General features: G+C 47.4%; 1 protein-coding gene across 6 annotated transcripts in view; it reads left to right on the top strand.

The window, feature by feature from the left end:
- Positions 1–18,703, top strand: part of cdh7a (cadherin 7a) — a 355,342-nt gene that overhangs the window by 182,335 nt on the left and 154,304 nt on the right. Inside the window, exon 1 of one of the 6 annotated variants that reach the window (XM_038808621.1) lies at positions 10,442–10,786. The exons of 3 other annotated variants lie outside the window; for them this stretch is intronic. The gene's annotated coding sequence lies outside the window, so the exon portion shown is untranslated. Of the gene's footprint in view, positions 1–10,441; positions 10,787–11,038; positions 11,169–14,754; positions 14,842–18,703 lie in introns of those variants that run through there. 2 more of the 6 variants (XM_038808627.1, XM_038808626.1) reach the window with 2 other exon arrangements.

The raw sequence follows: 18,703 nt of genomic DNA, 5'->3' as shown, positions 1-18,703 counted from the left end.
TGGGATATGGGTGTCACTAGCTGGGCCAGCATTGATTGCCCGCCCCTAATTTCCCTTGAGTGGTTTCCTGGGCCATTCCAGAGGGCATTTCAGAGTCAACTACAATGCTGCAGGCCTGGAGTCACATGTAGGCCAGACCAGGTAAGGACGGCAGATTTCCCTCCTTAAAGGACATTAGTGAATCAGATGGGATTTTCGACAACCGACCATGGTTTCATGGTTATTACTAGACATTTAATTCCAGATATATTATTGAATTCAAATTTCACCATCTGCTGAAATGAAAAAAATGAAATGAAAATCGCTTATTGTCACGAGTAGGCTTCAATGAAGTTATTGTGAAAAGCTCCTAGTCGCCACATTCCGGCACCTGTTCGGGAAGGCTGTTACGGGAATCGAACCGTGCTGTTGGCCTGCTTGGTCTGCTTTCAAAGCCAGCGATTTAGCCCTGTGCTAAACAGCCCTACTGTGGTGGAATTCGAACCCAAGACCCCAGAGCATTGCCCTGAGTCTCTGAATGAATAGCCCAGTGACTATAACACTCCAATACCATCCCCCTTTGAAGAATTGGAGAGTTCACAGAGGCTATAGTACTGGAGGAGGTTATAGAGACAAAGAGGGGAAAGGCAGTGGCAGGACATCAAGGATTTTAATATTGAGACATTACCAAATGGGGAGTCGATTAGAGACCATTCTTCTACTACATGTCTATCCATATGTCCGGGCAGCACGGTAGCATTGTGGATAGCACAATGGCTTCACAGCTCCAGGGTCCCAGGTTCGATTCCGGCTTGGGTCACTGTCTGTGCGGAGTGTGCACATCCTCCCCGTGTGTGCGTGGGTATCCTCCGGGTGCTCCGGTTTCCTCCCACAGTCCAAAGATGTGCAGGTTAGGTGGATTGGCCATGATAAATTGCCCTTAGTGTACAAAATTGCCCTTAGTGTTGGGTGGGGTTGCTGGGTTATTGGGATAGGGGGAGGTGTTGACCTTGGGTAGTGTGCTCTTTCCAAGAGCCGGTGCAGACTCGATGGGCCGAACGGCCTCCTTCTGCACTGTAAATTCTATGAATATATGGACAGATATGTTGCCCATTGCCTGGCATTCCCAGTGGAAATAGGTGGATGGTGACAGTGAGCAAAGGGGAATCGATTTCCAGCACATTTCCTGATTGCCCCCATCCTCAAGTTTATGAAGGGCGAACTCCAAGGTTCCAATCGTTGGCGAGATTTGCCTTACATAATCAAGCAAACTTACTGAAACCACAACCCAGCTCAAATCCTCGGAATTACAAAAAAATATATAAAACTGCACGTTTTTTGTTTTGGCTGGTCAAAAGGTTGAAGGTAATTGGTATTTGGACACTCTTAGAAGCCAGCTGACTGACAGTTCGATGAAACAAGAGATCGCACCAGGATCAAATGCAATTCGGGGTAAAGTCAGCTCCCTCGAAAATCTCCACATTGTTTTCCTCAGGCTCTTTAATCCACACACTGCTTCGCGTCCTTGGCTCCTTCAGGCTGTGAGGCTGCCTTGGAACCCGCTGCAACATCACTGAAAGGAGAGTCAATTTGAGATTATTTGTTGCAATTGGAATGGAACAGAATCTCTTAAAAAGAATTGTATTTTAAGCACTTGGCACGATTGCATGCAAACAGTTTGACACTTTGTGACCAGGAGTACAATCGCTGATGATTTCCTCTTGCAGCAATGCGTCGCAGCATTGTGAACCAATTCAAAGGGATTTTCTCGTGGTTTCTAAACGCATTGAGGACCCCTGTAAAGATACGGACCAGAAAATACTCCTGACGTTTGCTGTTGCGACCCGGGGAGGCGGTGAAGTAGTGGTATTGTCACTGGACTAGCAATCCAGAGATCTGGGTGATGCTCTGGGATCCTGGGTTCAAATCCCACCAGGACAGAAGGTGAAATTTGAATACAATGAAAAATCAGGAATGAAGAGTTTAATGATGACCATGAAACCATTCACTCATGTCCTTTCGGGAATGAAGGAAATCGGTCATCCTTACCTGGTCTGGCCTATATGGGTGATAGATATGAGTTCTGAGGAGAGCCTGAAAGGAGGAACTTTGGGGGCTACTCAATGAGACCCCCCCCCCACCTCCTACCCCGCAGCGCTTTTTCCAGCAGTGGAAGCAGAGCGCCTTTGGCCACTGGCAGGACCTTCCAGTCCCATCAGTATCCATGGCCGTTTTGGCCATCTTGCTGCTGGTGAACCTGACTTTGCGGGCTGGGGGGGGGGGGGGGGGGGCGGCAGCGGCGGGGGGCAGGGGAGTCACCTCCAGCGGGGCTGGAGGATTTCGCTGACGGAAAGGGCCGGGGAAGCCTCCCCAATATTTGGGCAACCATACGTAAATGGAATTTGGTGCGTTATGGTGTTCCAGCCTTGAAAAGGCTTGTTTAATTCGAGTCGCAAAGGTTTGGGGATGATTTAATCGTGGTTAGCATGATGGATTATGATGAAGTACATGGCGATCGATCAGTGAGATGATAACAAGTGCGTGCAGCTTATGAAAAAAAAATCATAAAACAATTAAGGAGGAGCTCGAGACAAAACTCGAGTGCGTGCTTTGAAATTGGAGCACTGCAACAGAGAGAGGCTATCACTTCATTTCAGAATGCATTACCCAGTTGTTGGAAAAAGAGGCATATTAAAATAAGAACAAGCAGGATTATGGCATCAGAATAAATGATTCATGTCAAGAAAAATACTCGTGCAAACTTTATTGGTTGAAGGCAACACGTATTGATTTGAATTGTGCAGCACTTGCAATGTCCACTATTTGAAATGCTTACTGAGGTAAGTTAGCACTTGTGATTTGGCTTTTGAGCAAAGAATGAATGTTAACATGCAGAAACATCACACAATTAGGAAGGCAGACAGTATGTTGGCCTTTATTGCAAGGAGTTTGGAGTATAAAAGTACTGAGTGTGACAGTTTTGGTCTCTGTATTGGAGGGGGGAAAGATTTGCCTTTGAGGGGGTGCAACAAGCTTGTGTTAGAGCAGTCATTTACAAAGTTGGGGTCGCGACCCACGGGCAGGTGTCGGGAGGATCGCAGAGCCATCCATCGCGGCGGGCCGGGTCGATTAATGTGCAACGGCCGCAGCAGCCGACTTTTAAAAATGACAGCTGTGACCGGCTTTCGGAATGCAGGCGCGCTGCGCATGCGTGCCCGCTAATCGGTGCACTTGCCAGAGCCCAGCGAGAAACATCGCCTCCTCCTGACGACAGTGCGCTGACCCAGGAGAAGATTTTAAAAATTCAATGCAGTCTTCCTGCCTGAAGCGAGGCAGAGAGAAGGTCACGTGCCTTGAACACTGACGTCACTGGCGATTGTGATTCCTCCATTTTGTCAACAGCAACCAAGCAACAGGAGTGAAAAATTCAAAATGGATCATTTTGTAGTAAGAAAGAGAGGACCAGAGACATAAATAGGCCCGGATCTCACAACTAAACCTGCTGGAGAGAGTGGCTCAGGAGAATCCACAACAGGACAAAGCAGTGCTGGTGTGAGAGCTCCAGGGGAATCCACAACAGGACAAAGCAGTGCTGGTGAGAGCTCCAGGATCTCTGATGAACAATCCATACAGAAATGTAACATTAATTGACAAAACAAGTGAGATCGTGAGGACCAAGCAGGCTCACCGTCGCATTAAAGATAAGCGAAAATAGTGGGTCACGAAGTTTGGGCGGCGTGGGTGGTGAAGGTCGACCTGTATGGGTCGGGAAGTTCGGCCGGCGTGGCCCGTGATGGTCGGCTGGCGTGGGTGATGAAGGTCGGTGGGTAAAAATGGGTCCCTGGAAAAAACAGAAAATACTGGACATGCGCAGCAGGTCTGACAGCACCTGTACAGAGAGAAGCGAGCTAACACTTTGAGCCTGGATGTCTCTTTGTCAAAGATCTTAATGAATGTTGGAGCTAGCTCGAGAGATTATGTGGCCTACTAGCAGTTAGCACTGTAGCTTCATAGCGCCAGGGTCCCAGGTTCAATTCCTGCTTGGGTCACTGTCTGTGCGGAGTCTGCACGCTCTCCCGGTGTCTGCGTGGGTTTCCTCCGGCTGCTCCGGTTTCCTCCCACAAGTCCCGAAAGACGTGCTGTTAGGTGAATTGGATATTCCGAATTCTCCCTCTGTGTAGGCGAATAGGCGCCGGAATGTGGCATCTAGAGGCTTTTCACAGTAACTTCAGTGCAGTGTTAATGTAAGCCTACTTGTGACACTAATAAAGATTATTATTATACTCGTAAGATTCATTGGCATTATTGGCACAAATCAAATGTGTTCCACGTTGAACTACTAACTCGAGCCAAAAGATAACCACATGACACAGGTTATTACAGTGGAACGCGACCAACTCTAATCTTTCTCATTCACGTATACAATCCATCTGGTAGTGCTTTGCAAATCAAAAGATAATCATACTGTAGTTGTTGGAGATTATAAAGGACTTTGTAATGCTATTAAGCTGAGTTGCGTAAGAGTCACAACTTTGCAACGTGATTTTCTGGAGGAAGAATAAATTTGCAAATCATTTGCAAATGAATTTTTTCAGTTTTAAGTAGCATTTCGGTGATATTGGTTCAATGCCCCATCTGACCTGACAAAGTTAACAGGTCTGCAATGCAAACAATGCTGCCTCTTAACCAACTTTTTCCTTCGTTATTTTGAATGCAGAATTGTGAAATGCAGTTCATCATTAAACTGAGTGAAATGATTTGTCATAATAAAGCCAAACCTGGCATTTTCATCGTGTTACGAGGAGAGGTTGAGCAGTTCAGGTCTATACGCTCTTAAGTGTAGAAGAGTAAGAGTCTAGTTGATGTATATAAGATGATAAAAAGCATTGACAAAGTGGATGTAGAGTGGATGTTTCCTCTTGTGGGGAAATGCAGAACGAGAGGTCATAGTTTTCGGATAAGGGGCGGCGGATTTAAAACAGAGATGGGGAGAAATTACTTCTCTCAAAGGGTCATGAATCTGTGGATTTCGCTACCCCAGAGTACGGTGGATGCCAGGACATTGAGTAAATTTAAGGAGGAGATAGACAGATTTTTAATTAGTAATGGGTTGAAGGATGATGGAGAACAGGCAGGAAAGTGGAGTTGAGGCAGAGAGGAGATCAGCCTCTTGTTGAATGACGGAGCGGGCTCGAGAGGCTGAATTTCCCATTCCTGCTCCTAGTTCTTATATTCTTACAATTTTTGCAGGGATTTTTATTCAGGTTTCGCCTGTTAACATTGACATTTATAACGTGGAAGTTAAGCAGAGTGACAATATCATACAATTACTTAATTTATGTTTGTCTCATTTTCTTCTTGATGTTATTTAAATCAGAGGTGCTGGTAGTTAGTGTCTGTTCATTTTAAACAGGTTAATGTCTCTTCAAATCAGAGCTGAAGGAATTTGATAGCAGTGAAGTGAGTGTTCATATGGTAATCTCAAATGGTGTCATTTCAAGGCTTAAATGTATAGAGACTCACAATTATTGAGTGAAGATTCTTTATTTTATTTTAAAATGGCAATAAGAGCAAGTTAAACCGGGATCCTTGGCTTTGTAACTTGAGATGCAGCATGCGAAGGTAAGGAACTGACGCGGAATCTTCCCAAATCATCATTTGGCCTCCCTCAGAAGTGAAAAATGTTTCCGCCATTTCAAATCCAATACCATTTGGCAGAGCATAAAGGTTCCAGGTGTGGCCAGTTCTCACTCTTAGGTTTTCTAATCTATGCAGCGGGAGTTGTTTTATTTGGGCCTGGTGTAACGAGGCTACACAGGGAGGAATCAGTCAGAATCACATAATAAAGGCAGGAGCTGGCTGACAAGACGTTGGCTCCTTATTTTACCATCTGCTTGCCTTGTTTCCATAAACAACAGTGAACATAAATGGTGTGAGGGTGTTGATGGGGTGGGGGTGACAATCGGGTTGAGGGGACAATGGGGTTGGGGGTGTCAGTGGGGGTGACAATGGGGTGAGGGTGTTGATGGGGCTGGGGGTGACAATGGGGTTGGGGGTGTCAGTGGGGTTGGGGGTGTCAGTGGGGATGGAGTGTCAGTGGGGGTGGAGGTGCCAGTGGGGGTGGTGGTGTCAATGGGGGTGGGGGTGACAGTGGGGTGGAGGTGTCAATGGGGGTGAGGGTGTCAATGGGGTTGGGGGTGACAATGGGGGTGGAGGTGTCAGTGGGGTTGGGGGTGTCAGTGGGGATGGGGTGTCAGTGGAGGTGGAGGTGCCAGTGGGGGTAGTGGTGTCAATGGGGGTGGGGGTGACAGTGGGGTGGAGGTGTCAATGGGGGTGGGGGTGTCAATGGGGTTGGGGGTGACAATGGGGGTGGAGGTGTCAGTGGGGATGGGGGTGTCAGTGAGGTGGAGGTGTCAATGGGGGTGGGGGTGACAATGGGGTGGGGGTGTCAGTGGGGTTGGGGGTGTCAATGGGGTTAAGGGTGTCAGTGGGTTTGGGGGTGACAATGGGGTGGATGTGTCAGTGGGGGTGGGGGTGACAATGGGGTGGATGTGTCAGTGGGGGTGGGGGTGACAATGGGGTGGATGTGTCAGTGGGGGTGGGGGTGACAATGGGGTGGATGTGTCAGTGGGGGTGGGGGTGACAATGGGGTGGATGTGTCAGTGGGGGTGGGGGTGACAATGGGGTGGATGTGTCAGTGGACTAATTGCCGAGAGATCCCACACTGTTTGAGGAAAGGATCGATCCTCTATGTCTCAGTCACCTATAAGCACCCACACTTGGGAATTTCTGTTTTCTGCCGCTGTGCAATCCCACCAATACAGAATGAACACTCGGGCAGGGAGTGAATGGACAACAAATGATGAATAGATGTGTGTGTGTGTCTGCATCTGTGTGTGTCTATGTGACTGCATGTGCCTATTTATGGAGGTGTGAGTGCGTCTGTGTGCATTTGTATGTCTGTGTTTCTGTCTTCCTCTGTTCATGTATGTGCCTGTGTATGTATGTTTGCGTGTGTATCTGTGTGCCTGTATGTGTGCATATGTGTGTATGTGGGTACATGTGTGTTTGTTTCTGTGTATGTGTCTGTGTGGTTGTATGTCTGTGTGTGTGTGCCTGTGTGTGTATTTCTGCATATCTGTGTGTATGTGTGTGTGTTTGCTTGTGTATTTGTATGTCTGTGTCGGCCTGCTTGTGTCTGCATGTCTGTGTGTGCATGTGTGTGCGTCTGTCTCTGTGTGCATGTGTGTGTGTGTCTGTATGTCTGTGTGTATGTATGCATGTGTGTCTGTATGTTAGTGTATGTATATGTATGTGTCTTTATGTCATTGTGTGTATTTGTGTGTGTGTCTGTATGTCAGTGTGTGTACAGCAGGCATTTCAAACCCCTGGAGAAATACCACCAGCACTGCCTCGACAGGATCCTGCAAATGTATTGGCAGGAGAGGGCTAAGGAAACATTTCAGGGACACGGTCAAAACCTCCTTGAAAAAGTTTAACAGCTGACTGACACCTGGGAATCCCTGCCCCAATACCTCCTGAAGTTTCACAGCCCACCGACACCTGGGAATCCCTGCCCCAATACCTCCTGAAGTTTCACAGCCCACCGACACCTGGGAATCCCTGCCCCAAGACTGCCTGAAGTTTCACAGCCCACCGACACCTGGGAATTCTTGCCCCAAGACTGCCTGAAGCTTCACAGCCCACCGACACCTGGGATCCCTGCCCCAATACCTCCTGAAGTTTCACAGCCCACCGACACCTGGGAATCCCTGCCCCAAGGCTGCCTGAAGCTTCACAGCCCACCGACACCTGGGAATCCCTGCCCCAAGACTGCCTGAAGTTTCACAGCCCACCGACACCTGGGATCCCTGCCCCAATACCTCCTGAAGTTTCACAGCCCACCGACACCTGGGAATCCCTGCCCCAATACCTCCTGAAGTTTCACAGCCCACCGACACCTGGGAATCCCTGCCCCAAGACCGCCTGAAGTTTCACAGCCCACCGACACCTGGGAATCCCTGCCCCAAGACTGCCTGAAGCTTCACAGCCCACCGACACCTGGGAATCCCTGCCCCAAGACTGCCTGAAGTTTCACAGCCCACCGACACCTGGGAATCCCTGCCCCAAGACTGCCTGAAGCTTCACAGCCCACCGACACCTGGGAATCTCTGCCCCAAGACTGCCTGAAGTTTCACAGCCCACCGACACCTGGGAATCCCTGCCCCAAGACTGCCTGAAGTGGAAAAAAAGCATCCGGGAAGGAGCTGACCACCTCGTGTTTCATCGCCGAGAGCAGACTGAAGCCAGATGTCGACGGTGTGAGGAGCGTATGGCAAGCTAGTCACCCCAACCGCTCGCTCCTCCAACCACCGGCTCTCCACCTGTGACAGAGACTGTACTTTGTGCAATGGGATCCTCAGCCTCCGGAACACTCATACAGCGTGGAAGCAATTCATGCTCCACTCCAAGGGGCTTCCTAAGAAGAAGTGTTTCTATGTTTGTGTATGTGTCTTTGTCTGTGCGTCTATGCTTGTGTCTGTCTGGCTGTATGTCTGTTTGTGTCTGTCTGTATGTCTGTGTGTGTTATGCCTGAATATCTGTACATATGTGTGTGTGTGTTTGTGTATGCCTGTAGGGGCATCTGTATGCATGTATGTATGTCTGTGTGTATGCATGCGTGTGTCTCTGTGGCTCTATGTGTGTATGTCCTTATGTGTATGCCTGTGTGTGTGTCTGTATGTCTTTGTGTATGTGTATGTCTGTGTCGTTATGACTGTGTGTGGGTGTGTGTGTCTGTATATGCCACTCTATGTCAGTCTGTGTTTGTCTGTATTTATGTGTGTGCCTCTATGCCTGTGTGTGCCTCTATGCCTGTGTGTGTCTCTATGCCTGTGTGTGCCTCTATGCCTGTGTGTGCCTCTATGCCTGTGTGTGTCTCTACGCCTGTGTGTGCCTCTATGCCTGTGTGTGTCTCTATGACTCTATGTATGTGTCTGATTGTCTGTGTGTAGCTCTATCTGTTGTGTGAGTCTGTATGCCTGTATGTATGTATGTTTGCCCGTATGCATGTTGGTGTGAATGTATGTGTTACTCTATGTCTCTCCATGTGTCCATGTGTCTGTGTGTCTCTGTATCTGTGTGTGGCTATGTGTGTGTGTGTCTGTCTGTGTAACTCTATGTCTGTGTGCATGTTTATGTGTCTGTCTGTATGTTTATGTGTCTGTGTGTGGATATTCTATGTGTGGGTGTGGGTGCCTATATGTGTGTGTCTGTGTGTCTCTATATCTGCCTGTGGCTATATGTGTGTGTGAATGTGGGTGGCCGTGTTTCTGTATGTTGCATCTCTATGTCTGTGTGTCTGTTTGCATATATGTGTGCCTATGTGCGTGTGTGTCTGCGTGTGTGTGTCTATATGTGTGTGAGTGTGTATGTGTGTGTGTATGTATGCGTGTGTGTGTCTATGTGTGTGTGTCTGTATGTGTGTGTGTGTGTCTATGTGTGTGTGTCTGTATGTGTGTCTGTGTGGGTGTGTGTGTGTCTATGTCTGTGTGTCTGTATGTGTGTGTCTATAATTGTGTGTCTATGTGTGTGTATCTATGAGTGTGTGTCTATGTGTATGTGTCTGCGTGTGTCTGTCTGTGTGTCTGTGTGTGTCTATGTGTGTGTGTCTATGTGTCTATGAGTGTGTGTCTGTGTGTGTCTATGAGTGTGTGTCTGTGTGTGTCTATGTGTGTGTGTGTCGGTGTGTGTCTGTGTCTGTGTGTGTCTGTGAGTGTGCGTATTTGTATGTGTGTGTCTGTATGTGTGTGTCTGTGTGTGTGTATTTGAAACAAAAAACCGAAGGTCGCAATGGGTGTAACAACTGAGGGTCAACTCTACCTGTAGCTAAAAGCAGAGAGAGCCCCTCTCCAGTTGCACCTTGACGTTGCAGATTTAATGTTTGCGACTGGGGTGCTCGGAAATAATGTGAAGGCAGAGTACGCGACCATGCCTGCGGATCAGGAGAGAGAGGCGGCCACACTGCAGCTTGGAAAGCACCACAGCGAGCGGCAGCACAAGGGTTTGATTTGAGAACAGCCCGCGAGAATCCCACCCTGAGGAGAATGCAAACGGAAAGGTTGAAGTTGTCGGGAGCAGGCAGCCTGTAAATGCTGATCAGTTTGGTGACTTCGCCTTGCCTGCCCCAGGAGTTCAATTGATCACTTGCTCTCTGACAAGTTACCAAAAAAAAAATCTGACTGTCTTTCCAGAGGTTTTGCCCCTTTCAGATGCAAATAACGTCTCTCCCTCTCTCTGCCTCCCTCTCTCTGTCTCTGGGAAAGATAGATGGTGCACAGCCCCACTCTCCTCCTCCCCCCCCCCCAAACATAGCCACCCCCACCCCCAACCATAGCCACCCCCACCCCCAACCATAGCCACCCCCACCCCCAATTTTCTGTGACCAAAGGAATCCATCTGAAATTCCTCCCCTTTTCTTATTTTTCTCCCTTTCTCCTTCTTATTAATCGCTCCACAATCTCTCCCCCTCCCTCCCTGCACAGAGGAAGAGTCTCTGGGCTGAGGCAGTTTGAGGACCGTTCTTCCTGCGAGTCAGCAGGGTATATTCTCTCCCCTCTTGTCTTCACACCGGGCCGTGGAAAATATCTATTTTTTAAAAAAAAACAAAATAACCCCAGCCCCCTCCCCACCCCAGCAGCATTCCGTGCACCCTCTGGGGGACAGGTAGCCCTTTCAGCTGGACAGTTAGACCTTGTATTCCAATCCTGGCTTTTGCTGCCCGCTGCAATGGACTGAAGACTGCAAGGTAAGATTGTTGAGCAACTTATACTGTGTGTTCCTTCCTGGTTAACAGGACAGGGGGGAGAGAGGGAGGGAGAAGGGGGGAGAGAGAGATGGAAGAAGGGGGGAGGGAGAAGGTGTTTTTTTTTGCCTCATTCGCCCTGTAAGATTGGAGAGAAGGAGAGGATTAAAGCCCTATATTTGCTCCATCAGCATTCAGAGGGCAGGGTCAACTCTGCAGTGACTGTACTGCCTGGGTATTGAGTGAAAGTCGCCCTCTTCAATATCGTCTCCAGATCTGTCATTCTATTGAATTCTTTGCTGCCTTCTTCCCTGTTCAGCCGTGTGGATGAGGAGCTCCGCTTTTGAGTGTCCAGTTTAACCCTGTCAGTATTGATCTGGTCCAGGTGAGTCAGTGCATTGCCCCCCCCCCCCCCCCCCCCCCCCCCCAAAGCTCGGCATCACATTGATGGGAAGTTGCAGCCCCCCGCCCTCCCTCAGCCTCCCGTTGTTATTATTATTTTAAAAAATCATCTTTGTACAAATGCCATTTTTTTTTTGGCAGCTGAGAATCAAGATTCTGCCGAATAGATAAGCGTGTTCCCGAAGGGCTAACAATCTTCTGCTGCACTTTGCGACTCGGCTGAAGGAGCACGTCCCTGTTATATTTTTGTTATGATAGTTCAGTTTTGGATTGAGCTCTGGAAAACATGAGAGACAAAGCCACATCGGTGGAGGGATGGACTGGCTTGCTGCTTGGATTGTTTGAGTTTCACAGTTAACTCACTTTCAGCTAACCCACAGAATACTGGTGTATGTGTGGGTATATGTAGCTATGTATGTATGTGTGTGTGTATGTGTATATGTATGTGTGTGTATGTCGATATGTATGTGTAAATGTATGGGTGTATATGTAGATATGTTTGTGTAAATGTGGGTGTGTATGTAGATTTGTATGTGTGTCTATATGTGCATATGTATGTGTGTATGTGTACATGCATGTGTATGTATATGTGTATGTATGTGTGTATATGTATGTATACATGTGTGTGTGTATATAGCTATGTATGTGTGTATATGTGTATATGTATGTATATGTATGTATGTGTGTATATGTATGTGTGTGTGTTTCTGAATGTATATATGTATATGTGTATGTATATGTATGCGTGTGTATATGTACGTGTGTGTATATGTATACGTATGCGTATATATGTATGTGTGTGTAGGTCTATATGTATGTGTGTATATGTGTATATTTATAGGTGTATATGTATGTGTGAGTGTTTGTGAGTGTGTTTCTGTGTATATGTATGTGTACCTGTATACGAGTGTGTATGTGTGTGTACTTGTGTGTATATGTGTGTGTGGGTATCTGTGTGAGTATTTGGGTATGTGTGTGCATGTGTATGTATTTGTGTGTGTATTTGGGATTGTGTCTGTGTGTGTGTATTTTGGTATGTGCGTGTATGGTGTGTTTGTGTGTGTGTATATGAGTGTATATGAGTGTGTATATGTGTGTATATGTACGTGTGTATATTTGTGTGTGTATTTAGGTATGTGTGTGTATATGAGTGTGTATGTGTGTGCATATGTATGTGTGTGTACTTATGTGTGTATTTGGGTATGTGTGTGTATTTGAATGTGTATATTTGTGTGTGTATTTGTGTGTGTATTTGGGTATGTGTGTGTATTTGTGTATGTGTATTTGGGTATATGTGTGTATTTGTGTGTGTGATTGCTCCATATCATGTCCAAAAAAATCATTTCGCAGCGTTCTAGAAATAACTCAAGCTGTGATCATTATTCTGAATTCTTTGCAACATAATTTGATTCATTATTGCTCCCATAGAGTTTGGAGCCTTCCTGCATTTAATCACATGGGCTATTCAGCACTGAAGGAAATGCACTGTGCCCAGCGCTGTGAGAGAACTCTCTCAATAAGAACATTGCTGTTGGGCTGGCCAGTCGTGCTAATGGACATGTCAGCAAATGCAGGCATATCTCTAATCAATGATGATACAAATCTGTTTGTTCACCTATCATCACTGCATTGATATGGCTGCAAGTCTCAGGAGCATTTTAGGTGTGTGTGTGTGTGTGTGTGTGTGTGAGTGAGTTTTGCATCTACCTACAATTAAAGACTGCTCTGATTTATGTTTGCTGGGACAAATTGCATCTCTATCGTGTATGTGCCCGACGTACACAGGCTGTAAGTATCGAAATGGCAGCCTACATGGCAAGGTCCATAGTGCAGTACTGTGCAAGATAGGGAATAGCCTGCACTCATGTCGATCTGCTTGCTGGACATATGTGTGAGTTATGGGGCAGACTATTGATGCCGTTTCTACTGGCTTGCTTGTTGACAGTAGCTGTGTGCGTGTCAGTGACAAAATATGTTCCATGGAAATGTTCCCTGGAAGTGTGGTGGAGGCAGGTTCAACCGGGGCATTCAAGAGGGCATTAGATGATTATGTGAACAGGAACGACGTACAGGTGTTTGGGGGAAAAGGCAGGGGAATGGGCACTGACGTTTGTTTGGAGGGCTGGTGCAGACACGATGGGCTGAATGGCCTCCTTCTGTGCCGGAGCAATACACGGTGATGCTGTGAATTGATCTGCACGATGCACATGTTCGTTCTGGGGTTACACAACATGTTGCAATAAGCTACAGTCTCTTATTTTCAGGATGGCCTCCATGCATGGCACAGATGGGCCCTCATGGTGCAAACCTTATAATGTCAGTTATTGAAGCAGGCAGATGTTGTACAACGTGTAATGTCTGCCCGGCACAGAAGTTACGCTTTCCGATTTCGGGACGTTATTTATGTGACATGCCACATACGTGGCTTACTATAAAGTGTCTTTGTAGTACACATGTGGCACTCACGTCCATGTGTACACATGAAGCTCGGTACAGGGACTAGCATGATGCGTGTTTTGCACAGCTCAGAGAAAGGTGACCTATGTAAACTAAAACCATATAGCATGGAAGGCCAATCAGCCCATCCTATCTGTGCCAATTGTTTGAAAGAACCATCCAGTTAGCCCACACCGTTGAAAGTTACTGATGATTTACCTCCAACACCTTTTTTGAAAAATGAAGTCCAGATTATAAAAAATTGCTGAGTTTAAAAGAAAGACCTCCTGATCTTCTCTCAGCTCTTATTGCCAATCATCGTAAATCTGTGCTGCCCAGGTCCCCAACCTCACGCCTGTAGAAAGAGTTTCCCCCCGATTTCTTCTATCAAAACTCCTTTTGACTTTGAACAATGTTGCTAAATGTTCCCTGCACCTTCTTTGTGCTAAAGGAGGAGAATTCTAGTCTCCGCAGTCTCTCCACATAACTCAATCCTTTGTCCCTGGCATCACGCTAATAAATCTCCTCCCCACCCTCGCCAAGGCTTTTGGCAGCTTTTGCAAAGTGTGGCACCCAAAAGTGAACACAATGCTCCAGCTGACACCTAACCAGTGATGTCTGAAGGTTCAGCATCACTTCTTCCCTTTTGTTCTGCCTGCCTCAAAGTATAAAGCCAAAACCCCCCCGAAGCTTTCTATATGTGAGTGCAGCCATAAGACTGTATGATCGGGGATGTGCTTCAGCATAACATTTTATATATAATGCATAGCTTCAGAGTGGGTGAACACTTGGGAAAGTATAATTGATTGAAGGTCAGCCCGCATGGATTAAGGAAAATTTGGTCCATTTAACTAATACTTTAATATAACTTAAAGATTTGAGTGAAACTCTGAACAGAAGAGGACAAGATAGTATTTTTAACTTGGAATTGCAGAATGTCCCACATCAGTTAGCAACAGTCGTATGACACAGATGAACAGAAAATTGTCTTTATCGATGGAAGCTGTTCCGGCTGAGGAGAGGCGAGTTGGCAACGCAAGGGGATTGTTATTGAGACCTTTACTATCTTTAAGATACCGTGACCCCTTGGACAAAAGAGCAGTTGGGAAAATGTCCCCAAGTTTGCAGATGACACCAAAATCGGAGGACAACAGGAAATGAGAAGCACTGTTTCGATCAGCTGGGCCAATAGGTGGCATCTACAGTTAAATATATTCAAGGTAAATGTATGAGCACATGAAAATAAGGTTTGAAGTTTTAAACTGTGGTCAGGAGGTGGGCTGTGGAGTCGGGATGGATTGCCACTGCAGGCAATGCAAGGCAGCCATGCAGCTGCACACACCGCCAACAGCCCACTTTGAACCTGGTACCATGGGTTGTATAGGTGCCCTCCCCCCCGTCTTTTTGGCTGGGGTGAGTGTGTGGGGGGAGTGTCATGTGTATATGCAGCTGCAGCTTGTCAGCCTCCTGAGTGTTGATCACGGACCCGGTGAATCCTGCACCATTTTCCATTGGAATCAGTTGTGTCCCACACGGCACCGGTGCTAGCCCCTTAACGGTCACTGAATTGGTCCTGGTGCGGTGCCGGCTTTTCTGTCATAAAAGTTCACGGATTCTCTGTTGGCGTCGACACTTAGTCTCAGAAGTGGAAAATCCCGCCCCAGGCTGCTTCTCAAGGGGGCGAAGTGGCATGAGTAGTAAGGCCGTCACTTCCCCAGGTTATACAAGAATGAGGTAAGTCATCACCAGACTGCAGCCGCTCCCTCCATCCACATCCCAATCTGCACTCTGCCTCGAGTTATGCCAGTCTAGGACCATTGGGCTTCACCCTCACCAGCCTGTTGATGGAAAACAACATTGCACCAGTTTTATAATAAGCAGAATAGCCAGCGCAGTTAGTTATAGATTTGTGGACCAAATAAGCAGGAAATGAAATGAAATGAAATGAAAATCACTTATTGTCACAGATAGGCTTCAAAAGAAGTTACTGTGAATAGCCCCTAGTCGCCACATTCCAGCACCTGTTCGGGGAGGCTGGCACTGGAATTGAACCTGGGCTGCTGGTCTGCCTTGGTCTGCTTTAAAAGCCAACTTTTTAGCCCTGTGCTAAACCAGCCCCTAAATGTATTGATGGAGACCTTATCAATGGTTTCAAAAGAAAATTGGCTGCACCTCCTGGAGAGAGACGAGTCTAGGGTACGTTGTCATCAGGTAAATAGGTGCAGTTGCATGAGCAGGGCAATAATTGGGATTGCATATGTGATTATAGGATTTGTTTAATGCAGTGATTGGTTTCAACCAGTCCATAAGCCCAATGGAAGCAGATTACATAGAAACATTGGCCGGAGTTCTCCTTTCCGAGGACTAAGTCCCCACGCCGGCGGGAAAACCGGCGCCACCCACTCGAGCGTCAACAGTCCACGCAAATGCGGAATCTCCGCACTTCCGGGGGCTAGATGGACACCGGGGTGGTTGGCAGCCAGCGCCGAAGGGACTGCGCGAGTTCGCACATGTGGCAAAGGGGCGACGTGATCCCGTGCATGCGCGGAACCGCCGGTGTGTTTTGGCGCATGTGCGGGGGGTTCACTTCGCCGCGCCGGCCATGGCGGAGCCCTACAGGGGCCGGTGCGGGAGGAAGGAGTGCCCCCATGGCACAGACCTGCCCACAGATCAGAGGGCCCCAATCACTGGCCAGGCTACTGTGGCCCCCCCTCCCCTCCTCCCCCCGGGGTTGGATCCTCCCGCGCCCTCCTTGAGGACTGCTCCAGCCGACTTACCTGCCAGGTCCCGCCGGTACGTGAGCTGAGTGATTCACGCCGGCAGGACTGGCCAAAAACGGCCGGCCGTTCGGTCCATCGGGGCCCGGAGACTTGCCGGGGGGGGTGCGCCGCTGCCAACAGCCCCTGACCGGCATAGCGGGAATCCCATCCCGGCCCGAAAAATGGCGCCGGAGATACGGCGGGGGGTCGGAGAATCCCGCAGATTATATAGTCATTTTCAGAAAGTGTTGGACATACGTTTCAAAAACAATTAGTGGGGCTATGGGTTGCATCTGGGATTGGGACCCATTGAGCAGCTCTTTCAAAGACCTGGCACAGACATGATGGACCGAATGGTCTCCATCTGCACTGTATTATTCTATGACCCTAAGGGATAGACCAAATGACATTTAGCCATGTCCTTAAATTAAACCAAAGCTTCTACCTTCAATACAGCTGCAGTTAATCGAGGACGCTGGTTAGGTCAGATGTTTAAAGCGTGGTGCAAAATAAGGCCAAAATAAGAGTTCAGTCCCCTGACTGGCTAAGGTAGATTTTGGGACCTGCCTCCTTACTTTGCTCTCTCGTGGTATTACAGCATAAGTCATGATTAGCAATTCTCCGACAATGAGAATGCTACAAAGAGAGAAAGAGAGAACCTTATTAGCTCCCTGCCACAATAAAATGAGTCTTAATGCCCGTCGTTGCCGATATTTTTTAACTTGGTGTTTTCCGGTGGAAGATTTTTACAGCCAGGGTTTGGGAAGTGAACATGGAAGACAGTGAGAAGAGGGTGTGTTTTCTTTCCACATACCTCACGCTGGCGCAATGGCAGCACAGCTAAAGTTGGATTGTGGAGGTGTTGCCAGGTTGGCCACTGCCCTCGTTGATCAGAATTGGGCTGGCAGGTTGTTGACTTGAAGGTATTGACGGATTAAAATGAAGGCCGAGTGTAAATATGGATGATATTTCTTGTAGGTAAGTATCTTACATTTGGGTGAAATAGAATACAGTTTCTAATAAAACTGTGGCAAGAAAGTAGGTTGCTCAAGTATCATCCATCAAATATGTCTCCTTTTCAGATGGACAAAACTAAACCATAAAAGAAAGAATCATAGAATCCCTACAGTGCAGAAGGAGGCCATTCGGCCCATTGAGTCTGCAGTGACCCTCCGAAAGAGCACTCGACCCAGGCCCAACCCTCTGCCCTATCCCCATAATCCCATCTAACCTATATATCTTTCGACACTAAGGGGGCAATTTAACATGGTCAATCCACCTAACCCGCCCATCGTTGGACAGTGGGAGGATACTGGAGCACCCGGAGGAAACCCACGGTGACACGGGGAGAAAATGCAAACTCCACACAGTCACCTGAGGCTGGAATCGAACCCGGGTACCTGGCGCTGTGAGGCAGAAGTGCTAACCATTGTGCCACCATATAATAAAACAATATTAACACTCATACATAGTCATGAAATATTACAAGCCTTTAGCATCTTTATGAATTTTGCTGGTGTTAAACTGTAATAAACTCTGCTGTGTTACCCGCTGGTAGCAGTTGTTCTCATCAGCCTTTTATTCTTGGGAGTGCAGGGGCTAATGCAGCTCAGTATTTATTACAATGCCATATGTTTAGAGCTGTTTTGCCATGTGTGTGTGTGTGTGCGTGCGTACGGCAGATGCCCCCTACACTACGCCCAGCCCATGTAAAATGCTCCCATGAGAATATTCAGGTCAGTCACTGGCAGGAGAATCCAGCCCAAGTGATCTTGTGTTGTCTGGAAAGGGGAGTTAATGGTGTTTGATCACACTGACTCGCAGCCAGTGTACTCGGCGGTACCTTCTGTCTTGACTTGCCGCAGCAGTAGCTGATGCAGGGAGCAAAATCTGGCTGGGCACAGAGAGATGGCATAGTGGAATCCGAGAAAATACTCTTTTAAGCACGGTGCTAGGTCAGGCAAAGAAAAACCCCACAGCTGCCTTCATGCAAATGCTTGCATTTGTGCTCCTTCAATCACAAAGTTGAGACATATTCACTGCTCCACCATGACTAAATATCCTGAGTGAGCTGTGACGTGCAAAAGTATTGACAGTTACCGTATATACACCTGATGCAAAATAAGATGAAAACGTTGCCATAACATATTTCGCATACACCTCCAAACAGCGAACACAAATAGTTTCTTCATGTCAGTATTCCCCCTGGGATAATTATTTTCTGATGGAACAGTAGCTTTAAACTAAACTTGACTTTGAATTGCCTGACTGTTAAGTGGGACTCAATATTTTTTTTTGACACTTCCACAGTATTTCCTCCCTT

This window comes from Scyliorhinus canicula, chromosome 10 (genome assembly GCF_902713615.1).
Source record: "Scyliorhinus canicula chromosome 10, sScyCan1.1, whole genome shotgun sequence".
NCBI lineage: Eukaryota > Metazoa > Chordata > Chondrichthyes > Carcharhiniformes > Scyliorhinidae > Scyliorhinus > Scyliorhinus canicula.
Note: the sequence above shows the minus strand (reverse complement) of the source record. Positions and strands in the feature narration are given on the sequence as shown.